The sequence below is a fragment of the Camelus dromedarius genome, chromosome 33 (genome assembly GCF_036321535.1).
Source record: "Camelus dromedarius isolate mCamDro1 chromosome 33, mCamDro1.pat, whole genome shotgun sequence".
In the NCBI taxonomy this organism is placed as follows: domain Eukaryota; kingdom Metazoa; phylum Chordata; class Mammalia; order Artiodactyla; family Camelidae; genus Camelus; species Camelus dromedarius.
In genome coordinates this window covers 3,925,041-3,937,141 of record NC_087468.1, presented here as the reverse complement: position 1 = coordinate 3,937,141, position 12,101 = coordinate 3,925,041, and the positions used below count along the sequence as shown (strand labels likewise).

Sequence of the window (12,101 nt, the reverse complement as noted above, 5' to 3'; positions counted from 1 at the left end):
AGTCCTGTCAGGACCTCTTGGACCAAACAGCAGGTTGACAGGATGAAACCTGAAATAGTTACTTTATTGCATCAAAGAAGGAAGTGTGAACATCCTAAAAGCCATTGAGTTGTATGCCTCAAATGAGGGAATGGGGGAATTATATCTCAGTAAAGCAGTTTTTTAAAAAGCGAGAAACTCCTATTTACTAGAAGTCATAGTGAGACTGGCTCCTGGAAAGCTTGTCAGGATCCTGCTTCAAGTTGTGCGTGTTCTGGTGCCGTCCCTGTGCGGTGCGCTCTCCTGTGCGTGCGCCCTTCCTGGTGGTGACGTCTGGCAGTCCTGGGAGCAGTGGGGTCTCAGCACTAGATTGGTGCTGGTCTGTTAAACAGGGAAATGTCATCTGTGCTCTGTGCTTTCTGGTTTGTTAACTTACAGCAACTTTGTTTTCTTTGAAGTGTATTCTTTTCAGAAATTTTAATGTAACAAAAATACTCAATAGCCCTATAAATTTTAAAATATTTTTACTGAAGTATAGTCAGTTTACCATGTTGTCCATTTCTCGTGTACAACAGAATGCTTCAGTCATATGGGAAAATACATATATTCATTTCCATATTTTTTTACCATAAATTACTACAAGATATTAAATAGAGTTCCCTGTGCTGTACAGTGTAAACTAGTTGTTGTCTACTTTATATAGATTAGTATCCATGCATCTCAAACTTCCAATTTTTCTCTTCCCACTCCCTTCTCCTCTGGTATCCATAAGTTTGTTTTCTATGCTGTAAGTCTGTTTCCGTTTTGTAAATAAGTTTGTCTTTTTTTTTTTTTTGATTCCACATATAAGTGATATCATATGGTATTTTTCTTTTGCTTTCTGACTACTTCACTTAGAATGACATTCTCCAGGTCCATCCATTCCCTGTTACTGCAAATGGCATCATTTTACCATTTTTATGGCTGAGTAGTAGTCCATTGTATGAAATATAACACAGCTGCTTGTTTTTTACATTTTTTATTGAGTTATAGTCATTTTACAATATTGTGTCAAATTCTAGTGTAGAGCACAGTTTTTCAGTTATATATGAACATACATATATTCATTATCACAATTTTTTTTCTCTGTGAACTACCACCAGATCTTGTATATATTTCCCTGTGCTATACAGTATAATCTTGTTTATCTATTCTGCATATGCCTGTTGGTATCTACAAATTTCAAACTCCCAGTCTGTCCCTTCCCACCCCCCAGCCCCTTGGCAACCACAAGTTTGTATTCTATGTCTGTGAGTCTGTTTCTGTTTTGTATTTATGCTCTTTTTTTTTTTGGTTTGGATTCCACATATGAGCAATCCCATGGTATTTTTCTTTCTCTTTTTGGCTTACTTCACTTAGAATGACATTCTCTAGGGACATCCATGTTGCTGCAAATGGCATTATATTGTTTTTTTTATGGCCGAATAGTATTGCATTGTATAAATATACCACCTCTTCTATATCCAGTCATCTGTTGATGGACATTTAGGCTGTTTCCATGTCTTGGCTATTGTACATAGTGCTGCTATGAACATTGGGGTGCAGGTGTCTTTTTGAAGTGGGGTTCCTTCTGGACATATGCCCAGGAGTGGGATTATTAGGTCATAAGGTAAGTCTATTCCTAGTCTTTTGAGGAATCTCCAAACTGTTTTGCACAGTGGCTGCACCAACCTGCATTCCCACCAGCAGTGTAGGAGAGTTCCCTTTTCTACACAGCCTGTCCAACATTTGTCATTTGTGGACTTTTGAATGGTGGCCATTCTGACTGGTGTGAGGTGATACCTCATTGTAGTTTTGATTTGCATTTCTCTGATAATTAGTGATAATGAGCATTTTTTCATGTGCCTGTTAGCCATTTGTATGTCTTCACTGGACAGTTGCTTGTTTAGGTCTTCTGACCATTTTTGGATTGAGGTTTTTTTTTCTTATTTAGTTGTATGAGTTGTTTATATATTCTGGCAATTAAGCCCTCATCAGTTTCATCTTTTGCAAAGATTTTCTCCCATTCTGTAGGTTGTCTTTTTGTTTTGCTTATGGTTTCCATTGCTATGCAAAAGCTTCTAAGTTTAATTAGGTCCCATTTGTTTATTTTTGCTTTTATTTTTATTGGACTTCTAGCAAATTCTTAGTTATCACTTTCCTTTTCATCTTGGAGGCTGCCCCCAGGGACTCTGTGTCCAGCTAGGTTGATGGAGGAGCCCTGAGAACTGAGCTGATGTGAAAATCAGTGGCTGCAACCTGCTGTGATGTTTATAATGAGGAAATACTCAGGAGGGATGTGACCAGGAAGTGGACGAGTTGTCTTTTTTTTTTTTTAGTGACGTGTCCTTGTGAAGAATGTTGATTTTCCCAAAGCAGAAAGTGTCCTTCATGTCCTTAGAATTGTCCAAATATAAAGAAAATTCAGATACATGTTGTAAAATTTTTACTGTGTCAGGAAAAATCACCTCCACACCCTAAAAAAGAAAGACTGAGAACACCTCATGGATTTAAGTGGGTTTGTTGTGATAGGCTTCCACCAGATTCTTACAGACCTGGAAAAACCGAGTGTCAGGAACAATCTTTGCACTGAAGCAGAATCAATGCCACATGAACACTCCACCCAAAGAAGAGTCTGTTCTGTTTCTTTTGAGCCTACTAAGTAGGGCATTTATAGGTCATCTTTGTTTGGATTTTTTCCCTCAAAGGGAATGAGGCTGAGTTCTCACAGGTTAGTCAGCCCTCTTTCCCTACCACATCTTTGAGCATTTGGATAAACTAACTTGTCCTTCTCCACCATTGCTCATGGCCGCTGACAGAACCTGAGTCCATCGGCCCTGGTGGATAGACTCTAGGTAGGAGGCAGCTGCTGAAGTCAGCGCTCAGACAGTGCCGTGTGTAACAAGCATGCCCACGGTGGAGGGGGTTTTACCAGTTAGCAACTAGATGGTGTTTGTTTTTGTGTCTTTGATCTGCGTGTCTCTCCTTTGTGCTGAGACCCACTGCTCTCTCAGACGGCAGCTATGCAAAGACGGTGCACGTTTTCCACCAGCACACATTTTACTGACCCCAACTGTGAGAGCTGACAATGACAGTGTTACTGATTCAGAGGCTGCTTTCTAGAGAGACTTTATTTGCACAAGACTGAAACTTGGTATCTAGATAAGTACAAATTACATTGCGCATTTATTCCCTCCTATAATACTTATAAATCTAGTTTTTACAAAACTATGTGTTTGACTTTTGTTTTGGTGACTGTACATTCCAGAAATACAAATTAATTTTCTTGGTGGCTGTTAATGGATGTAGGTATAGTACTGTGAAATATGCATGTAAATTATTTGTACTGATTATTTTGAGTTCTCTTTTTATATAACTTCATTCTTTGAGTAATCTTGTACAATATGATTAAAACTCTTATTATACAAATCCTTTTTTATTTCAGAAGTCTGACATTACGTGCTCTGGTTCAGAACCAAAGTGAATATTGAAGAAAACCTCCATGGTTTTTAGATAGTTGGGCTAAAATATATCATTAATTTTTGCTGGAATAGTAATTTTGACATTATTCTAAGAGCTGGTCTGCTTTCTCACTCATGTCTAGTCTATAAATGTAGAAATACATCTCTGTACATCTCTCTGTATTTTAACACATACCTTCATTGCTCTTTCCCCATACATGTTGGGTGTATTTTTGGGGACACTACATAGGGGTTTGTCCAGGTACTTCATGAACATCCAATAGAAGATGGAGGTGTCCCATGCCATGTAGGTTTGTGTTTGTTTATTTTCAATTTCAAGTTGGCTTCTACATTCATAAGTTAAGTTCTGTTAACTATTTTAAAAATATTTGCAATGTGCCTGTCAGCAAAGTCAAATCTCTAACATTTTGTTTATCAGGTATTTGACGTATGTGTGCAGCAGTGAAACTATTACCAAATGAAGGCAGTAAACATGTCCACACTCCCAAGAGCTCCTTTGAACTCAAGTGTCCCTTCTCGCCTCTCGGTGGAGCTATTTGAGGATGTGGTTGAGGGTTTCTAAAGATGATTCCCTGTGACAGATAAACTGCTAATGTCTTTGAGGTTCTTCATTATCTCCAATATCTTTTCAGATCCTCCACACTCTGATTCTCCTTATCCATCCTGGGTCTGATGTTTATGAACTTCTGTGGAAGCTTCTTCTTCTTGTTGTCGCCTGGGATGTTTCCAGTTTCCTCTTGTTTGTCTGGAGGACCATCCGTTCTGTGAGTATTACTAAAGTACCTGACAGTGTCCTTTTAATCACACCTAACAGGAATTTTTATAGTCACTGGACATTTTATTTGCCTGCCTGGGCCAGAATCCAGGAGTCTTTTCTTTGTTTCCTTTTAGATTACTAACTTGAACAGAAATTAGTTTTGAAATGGAAATTTGTTGCAAAATCTTTATAGTAAGAACTCATTGAGCAAGACAACAGTATATTCTCAATGAGACAATGGCAATTCATAAAATCTTCTCTTCAATAACAAAACAGGAAGGTTAAGTATTTGGTGAGCCCATCTATCTCTCCACCTGCCCCTGCCTGTGTGTTGGGTGACAGGGGACAGGGAAGCTCAGTGTTCCTGAGCAAGTGTGAAGTTAAGGGAACATCTGTGGTTTTCTGTTTGCCCTCCGTGGATGCATTCTTCTATTGCCACATTATTGCCACTGGAGCTTCGACACTGTGATGATGCTCCAATATCTTGGCAAGGTTAGGGGCTGGCCTCAGTCTCTGATCATCACTTAAAGTTTTGAATGAAGAAAATATGTGTTAAGGGTCAGGGAAATGTGTCTACATGGTATTACAGTGGAGTCCTGCCTGGGTTTTACTGAGTTATTACTCCGCAGATGATGACTTGTGTCTGAGTCAGGAAGCACGTTCGCTTCTTGAAAATGGTCGCTGTCCGTCCTGCTGCTGCATGTGCTTTTACTACAGCCATGGCTCACTTTCATTCTCATCTGATGTCTCATCTGATGTCCATTTGTTTTTAGTGGTCTTGACAAATCTTACGACCTCATATGTTACAATTGCTTATCAATTCAACAGTCAACTCTGTAAAAGATTTCAGAAAACCTTTCAGTGAATGAAAGGGGTGCATCTTAACCTTAGTATAAAGATTTTGCCTTTATTTTTCTTTTAGTTTTCTCCTCTCTGTCTCTCTCTCTCTTTTGAAGATTATACAACAATCCAGGTTCTGGACTTAAGTGTGGATGATTGGTTTGACAAAAAAAAAATTAGATAAATGATGCATTACAACAACATATTATGAAAATAATATAGTTCAGTGTTGTTAAATATGAATATGCATTATGAAAATTGAATAGAGTGGTGATTATTTAATAGAATGTAAACAGATCTTTTGTTCTAAAATAAGTTATTTACCATTGTGCTATCAGAAATGGTGAGTGAAAGACCATGCCTTAAGTAGGAAATTCTGATTTTTCCTGATTTTTAATCATACTGTTACACTGAACCAAAATGATAATTGTGATTTCAATGATTACTGTTTTGATAGTTTATTAGAAATTATAGATTTACTAATTATATGTTTTGACTTCAGATTTATTGTTTCTTCCTCTCCTAGGTAAAGCCTCCTGCATCTCAAGGTAAGATATTAGGGTTTAGTTTCCTTTGTAATATTTTCTCAATACAAGGATTCGATATGGATTTTAATTCAACTAAGAGTAAACACAATGACTTCTGATGTCTAACTGACTTCTCAACTCTTGAAAATTTTACTCCTGCGATGGTGTCTAAATGACATCGTAGAGGAAGTTGGCATCTATTGAGCTAAGAGGCCAGGAGGGTCACAGGAGTAGGGAGACTAGGATGAGTTTAATTTTGCATAGCAACCTTTAGGAAGCAGGTGAAGAGAAGTCTAATGTTCGGAGTGAGTCCCTAACATGAGCTGGCTCTTGGTGAAAAGTAAAGATGCTGAAACACTACTTGAGCCTGTCAGGACCCTCCAGGCTGAGGGAGGGATGCAGATGTAGCCAGGCGGTGTGTGTCACAGCAGAGGGGAAACCATGGGCTGTGACTTAGACGTGAAGGGAGCCATTCATGGCAGTGGGGACTTAATGGAGGTGATTCAGCCTGAGGATGATGCTTTCTGTGCAGGCTTCACAGACTCTGCTGACTGAGTGGGGCTGTGCGTGGTGGGCAGGGTGGCTGCCTGGTGCTCAGTAGGCCCTCAAGGGCTGCTGTTGGTGACAGTTGATGCAGAAGGGCTGGTGCTGAGAAGAGGGATCTCAGCATCAGAGCGTCCCCACTGGGCAGAGAGAAGACACGTGTGCGCTGTGTGGTCAGATGAGGGACTTAGATACCCGAGAGAGGAGTCTGGTTCTGAGGGCTGCGTTCTAGAGCTTCACACGTGGAGTCGCCTGTGACTGGCTGTTTCACATGTACTGCTTTCCTGAAGCAGTGATGGTAACATTCTCATCCTGGCGACGGAAAAGCTTGTCATTTAGGGCCTGTGTGTTATCCAGGTCCTCTAGTGACTAGGTGGGGAAGCCCACATGGTACCAAAGCTTTTAATTCCAGTGACCTTGTCCTTCAGGGCCCCCAGCATGGTTTTCATGAAAGACGATCTGCCAGGCAGCAGGAAGACACTGGAGGCCTGTGCAGGCCCAGTCAAGGCGACGTTTTGAACTTGCCTTCTGTGGTGCTGCAGATAGGGCCTGGCTGTGGGGTGAACCTGCATGGGATAAGGGTTCTATTTTTTTTTTAAAGCAGGGGCATGTTTACTTACCTTAGTATTTGGAGGGGAGAATGTTAAGGGGACAGGATGCTTGGTTTTTCTTTTTCATCTCTGGTGATGTCAGAAGTATTTGAATGAATTTTCTAAGAATGGTGCTTATAGCTGGGAGGGAATTTAGGGGAAGACTTTTTATTGTGTTTCTGCATCTTTGAAAAAAATTAAACTAGGAATCTCAATGATCTCACATTTAGAATGCCACTAAGATTTGCTTCCTTTAGGCACAGTAGTAAAGCTAAAAAGTTAATTATACTCATAGTGCCAGCCAGATATGTCTCTACTGCTAATAAATCATGATAATTCTATTCTACTGGGTTTTCTTGCCAATATGAGAAATTGCTTTATCTCCTTTTAGTTACTTTAAAGCAGATGACTGAGCAGATCAAGAATTTGGAGAACGAAAAGAGAGAACTTGCAGAAAATATATCTGCTTGTGTGCAGAAGGTATCCTGGTCCTTTTGCTTTTTTTTTTTTTTTTTGTGATTTCACCTTCAGTTCCTCCCCCCTCTGGTAGTTCAGTTATTTGGCTCTCTTTTCCTTCATCCTACTGTCCTGTTCCATATGTTCCATAAGAGGTCTAGGCTCAAAGCAAGTGTCCTAGATAAAAAAAGTAAAACCAAAAAAAAAAAAAAAAAAAAAACCAAAAAACAAATTTCTTCTGTAGAGCACAGGGAACTCTACTTGATGTCTTGTAATCTATAATGAAAAAGAATGTGAAGACAAACATAGGTGTATATATATATGTGTGACTGAAACATGCTGTACACCAGAAAATTGACACATTGTAACTGATTATATTTCAGTAAAAAAAAAAGCAAGTGTCGTAGATGTAAAGCACCACTTTCTGTATTAGTGGAAGGGGTCACACACAAGATAGGTTCAGCTAGCAGTGTAATTAGTATTTGTAATTCTGTTTCCTTCATTACATTTTTGCATAGACCAACAATGCAATGAAATGCTTAGAGGAGACCATCAGGCAAAAGAAGATGCCCTCTGAGAAAACACTGAATTTTAAGGTACGAACCTCTTCTCTTGTTAGATCACATTCTGAAAACAGAATTGAAAGTAATGAGTAATTGTTACGAATACAATGTTTCCTTGAAGGAGAACTTGAAAACCATTGAGAGGGTGAATGAACATTTGAATGACGTTCAGATTGCTCGAGCTAAGCTGCAGGCAGTGAGGGAGCAGAACGCCAAGAGTCCACACTTGGTAAGAGCTGCCACATTGACCATAGCCGGGCTTCTGAGGCTTTTTGTGCCCTGGGCGAGCTGCACGCTCCCTCTTCTCCTGCTTTTGGCCACAGCAGAGTGTGAGAGCCCAGGAGCGGAACCTCTCTGTGAACAATGACCCAGAATTTTATGGACTAAAACCTTCGTGACTTTTCCTATTTCAGAGACTAGGAAATATGTCTTATTTTCACAACTTAGAGAGTTTTCTCACCACTCACACTGCCCTCCAAGATACACAGAAGATGCCAGGAAATACCTGAGAGGTGAAGGAAGTTACTAGACTAGGTGCACAGCTCCTTGCCCTGTTGATGTTAAACAGAGAACTTTCCATGTGAATTTGGGTAAACTTTGTTTATATTTTACCAGGGACACTCATTTGTGAGCTCTTTGACATGAGCAGTTTCCCACCCTTGCTTCCCCCTGTCATCCAGTCGTGCCCTCCATTGTCCAGTGAGGAGGAATCCTGTGGAGGCGAGGAAATATCTGCGCCTGGAGGTCTCTTTTTTCTGCATTTCTTTATGGGCTTGACATTTGTCCTGGGCTCAACCTGGATCAGCTGCCATCACAGGAAACTTAGGGGTAGTTGTGGATACTGGCTGAGAAGGGTCAGGATTCCAAAAGGGTTGAAGAGAAGCAACTGCCCATCAGAACAATCCAAGACTTTCTGGAAGAGATTGGCAGGCTGGCAGTGGAAGAGGACCAGCTGAAGAAGGAAATGCAAGACTCAGGGGGACAGAACGAGCTGCTAGGATTCCCAGTGCTAGAACTTGAAGGAAGAGGCACCGTCTGCTGTAAACTCTAAAATGGAGCACTGTCTTCAGCCCCAAACCAAAATTCAGGGAAAGTCCCAGATGCTTTCAAGCATGTGTAAGGGAACGTATAACACTTGCTTTCCTTTCTTTGTAAAATGTGTATGTTGAGAATCATTTCACTGCCTTAATATCTTCTGGAGAGAATGCTCACCAAAGTCTTTGGACATGCACCAGGGCTAATATATTTATTTTCCATTGTTTGTTTTGCAGTTAACAAAATACTTTGTTTTTGGGGAAAAAAAAGTTACACTTTTTAAGCATATCACCCTGAGTTTTCATTGAAATCTTAGTACATACTTTATTTGTGTCCTGTGTGAAGATACTGGAAAAAGGAACATCTCCAGAGAACTTGAAAGGTACTGTTTCAATGAACACTTCAGGAATTTGAGGTAAATGCCTCCAGTTGCAGCAGGATTTCCACTGTACACATTAGCTTTCACAAGGAACAACAATCTCATGTTTTAGAAGATTAAATGTTGATATCTATTCAAATTATTTTTCTTGGGAATTTAGTCATCAATGAGAATGTTTTAGGTTGAAATTGCCCTTAATAAATCTCACGTCTGTGAAGCCACAGTGAAATCTGAAGAAATGCATGTGCAGGAGGACGTTCAGCTCAGCAGCAAGAAGAGAGTAAGGAATGTTACTCACCACCAGAGATGCTTAGCTCAGAGAACCGAGCATCAGTGTGTCAGAGTTTAATTGTGCTGTAACGCACGGAAAGCAGATGGCCCGTCTTAGCTGATTCCAAGCGCACGATTCCTCTCGTGTTAAGTATGTTCACATTGCTGTAGATCAGTACTTCTTGAATGTCTTCTCATATCTATCTTACAGCCAGGTGTTTCGAAGACCAGATCTGAGGGTTCGATGCAGCGAGCTATGACAACTGGAGACTGCAGCCTGGAAGGTATGTTGCTTGTTGGGAAGAAAACCTTACATACAGGCTTCCTGGGAGATGTTGTGGCTTCAGTTCTAGACCCCTAGAATAAAATAAATATAATTAAGAGAGTCAAATAATTTATTGGGTTTTTTTTTGTTGTTTTCCAGTGCAAATAACAGTTAAGTTTACACTATACTGTAGTCTATTAAGTGAGCAATACCACTGTGTCTAAAGACCCCAATGTTCATAACTTAATGAAAATACTCTTTATTACTAAAAACTGCTAACCATCATTGGAGCCTTTAGTGAGGTGTAATCTTTTTGTTGGTGGATGGTCTTTTTTTTTAACTTTTTTTTTATTGAGTTACAGTCATTTTGGTGGATGGTTTTGAATTAATGTTGGTGGCTGCTGACTGGTCATTGTGGCAGTTGCTGAAGATCGGTGTGGCTTTTGCAATTTCTTAACATAAGACCACAGTGAAGTTTGTGACAGGATTCTCTCTTCCTTTCAGGAACAAGTCCTCTGTCGCAGGCAATTTGACACATTTTACACACAGTAGAACTTCTTTCCAAATTGGAGTCAGTCCTCTCAATCCCTGCGGTAATTTATCAGCTAAGTTCATACGCTCTTCTAAGTCCTTTGTTATTTCAACCTTCTTCACAGCATCTTCACCAGTAGATTCCATCTCAAGAAACCAATTTCTTTGCTTGTCCATAAGAAGCAGCTCCTCATTCATGCACATTTTATCATGAGGTTGCAGCCAATCAGTCATATCTTCAGGCTCCACTTGTAACTCTAGTTCTGCTATTTTCAGCACATCTGCAGCTCCATCCTGCACTGAACTCTTGAGCCCCTCAAAGTCACACATCAGGATTGGAATCAATTCCTTCCAAAACCCAGTTCATGTTGATATTTTGACTTCTTCCCATGAATAACGAATGTTCTTAATGGCATGTAAAATGGTGAATCCTTTCCAGAAAATTTTCCATTCATTTGCCCAGACCCATCATTGGTGTCACTGTCTATGGCAGCTAAAGCCTTCCAAAATGTATTTCTTAAATAATAAGACTTGAAAGTCATAATTACTCCTGATCCATGGGCTGCAGAATAGATGTCGTGTTAAGCATGGAAACAGCATTCATCTCATGCATCTCCATCAGAGCTCCTGGATGACTTGTGCATTGTCCATGAGCAGTAATATTTTGAAAGAAATTTTTTTTGTGTGTTTTGTTTTGTTTTGTTTTCTGAGCAGTAGGTCTCAACAATGGGCTAAAATATTCATGTTGTAAATAGATGTGCTGTCATTCACGCTTTGTTCTATTTATAGAACACAGAGTAGATGTCACTTGATTCTCATGGGACATAGGATTTTCATAATGTTAAATGAATATTGGCTTCGTTAGCCGCTAACGGGAAAGTCAGCCTGTCCATTGAAGCCTTGATGCCAGGCGCTGACTTCTCTCCAGCTGTGATGGTGCTGGGTGGCCTCCCCTTGCACTTCTCTGCATTGAAAACCTGTTGTTTAGTGCAGCCACCTTCATTAGCTGTCTTAGCTTCATCTCCTGGAGCACTTGCAGCAGCCTCTGGGTCAGCTCTTCCCACCTTACCTTGCACAGGTATGCAGTGGAGATGGAATCTTGCCTTAAACTTCATTGGCCAACCCCTGCTGGCTTCACACTTTTCTTCTGAAGCCTCTTCACCTCTCTCAGGGTTTATAGAATTGCTGAGAATTAGGGACTTCCGCTGGATTAGGCTTTGCCTTAAAGGAATGTCATGCCTGTTTTAATTAAAATGATAAAGAACGAAATATTTCAGAAACTACCAAAATGTGACACAGAGATAAGAAATGAGCAAATGCTGCCAGAAAAAAATGTCACCAATGGAATTGCTGTACTCAGGGTTGTTACAAATCTTCAATTGTTTAAAAATATGCATTACCAGGGAGGGCAATAAAATGAAACATGCCTGTAATAGCAATGAATTTGCACTGGGAAGGTAAAAAGGGGATTCCTGCCTTCAGAATTCTCTCCTTTCTCCACTCCCCAGCACAGCCAAGCTCTTGAGTGCACACGTGCACACACAAAGCCAATTGTTTTATGTTTATAGAGGATAAAAAGAAAATGCAAGACCACCATGCTGCATCGGGATCTCTGAAAGAACGTGAGGAAGACGGTTTCCAAAGGCAGGTGAAGAAAGTACGCGTCCTTGATGAAATCAGTGGACAGAGAACTATGGACACTGAAGGGTAAGACGTTCCCGTGTTAATTATGACAATGTGTGAATGAATGTGGGGAGTTATGTGGATATTGTAATATGTTTCAGAATACTTACCACCATATTTTTGTTACCATATTCGATCAGTACAGATGTGCATTTATTTTTCAACCTTGATTTCTGTAATCTG

The 12,101-nt window shown here is 40.1% G+C and overlaps 1 long non-coding RNA gene across 1 annotated transcript; it reads left to right on the top strand.

The window, feature by feature from the left end:
• The first annotated feature begins 7,866 nt into the window (after positions 1 to 7,866).
• Positions 7,867 to 10,364, top strand: LOC135319876 (uncharacterized). Its single transcript, XR_010378869.1, has 4 exons — positions 7,867 to 7,984; positions 9,027 to 9,205; positions 9,651 to 9,723; positions 10,209 to 10,364. It is a non-coding gene; the product is annotated as an uncharacterized LOC135319876 (long non-coding RNA).
• Positions 10,365 to 12,101: the final 1,737 nt, after the last annotated feature.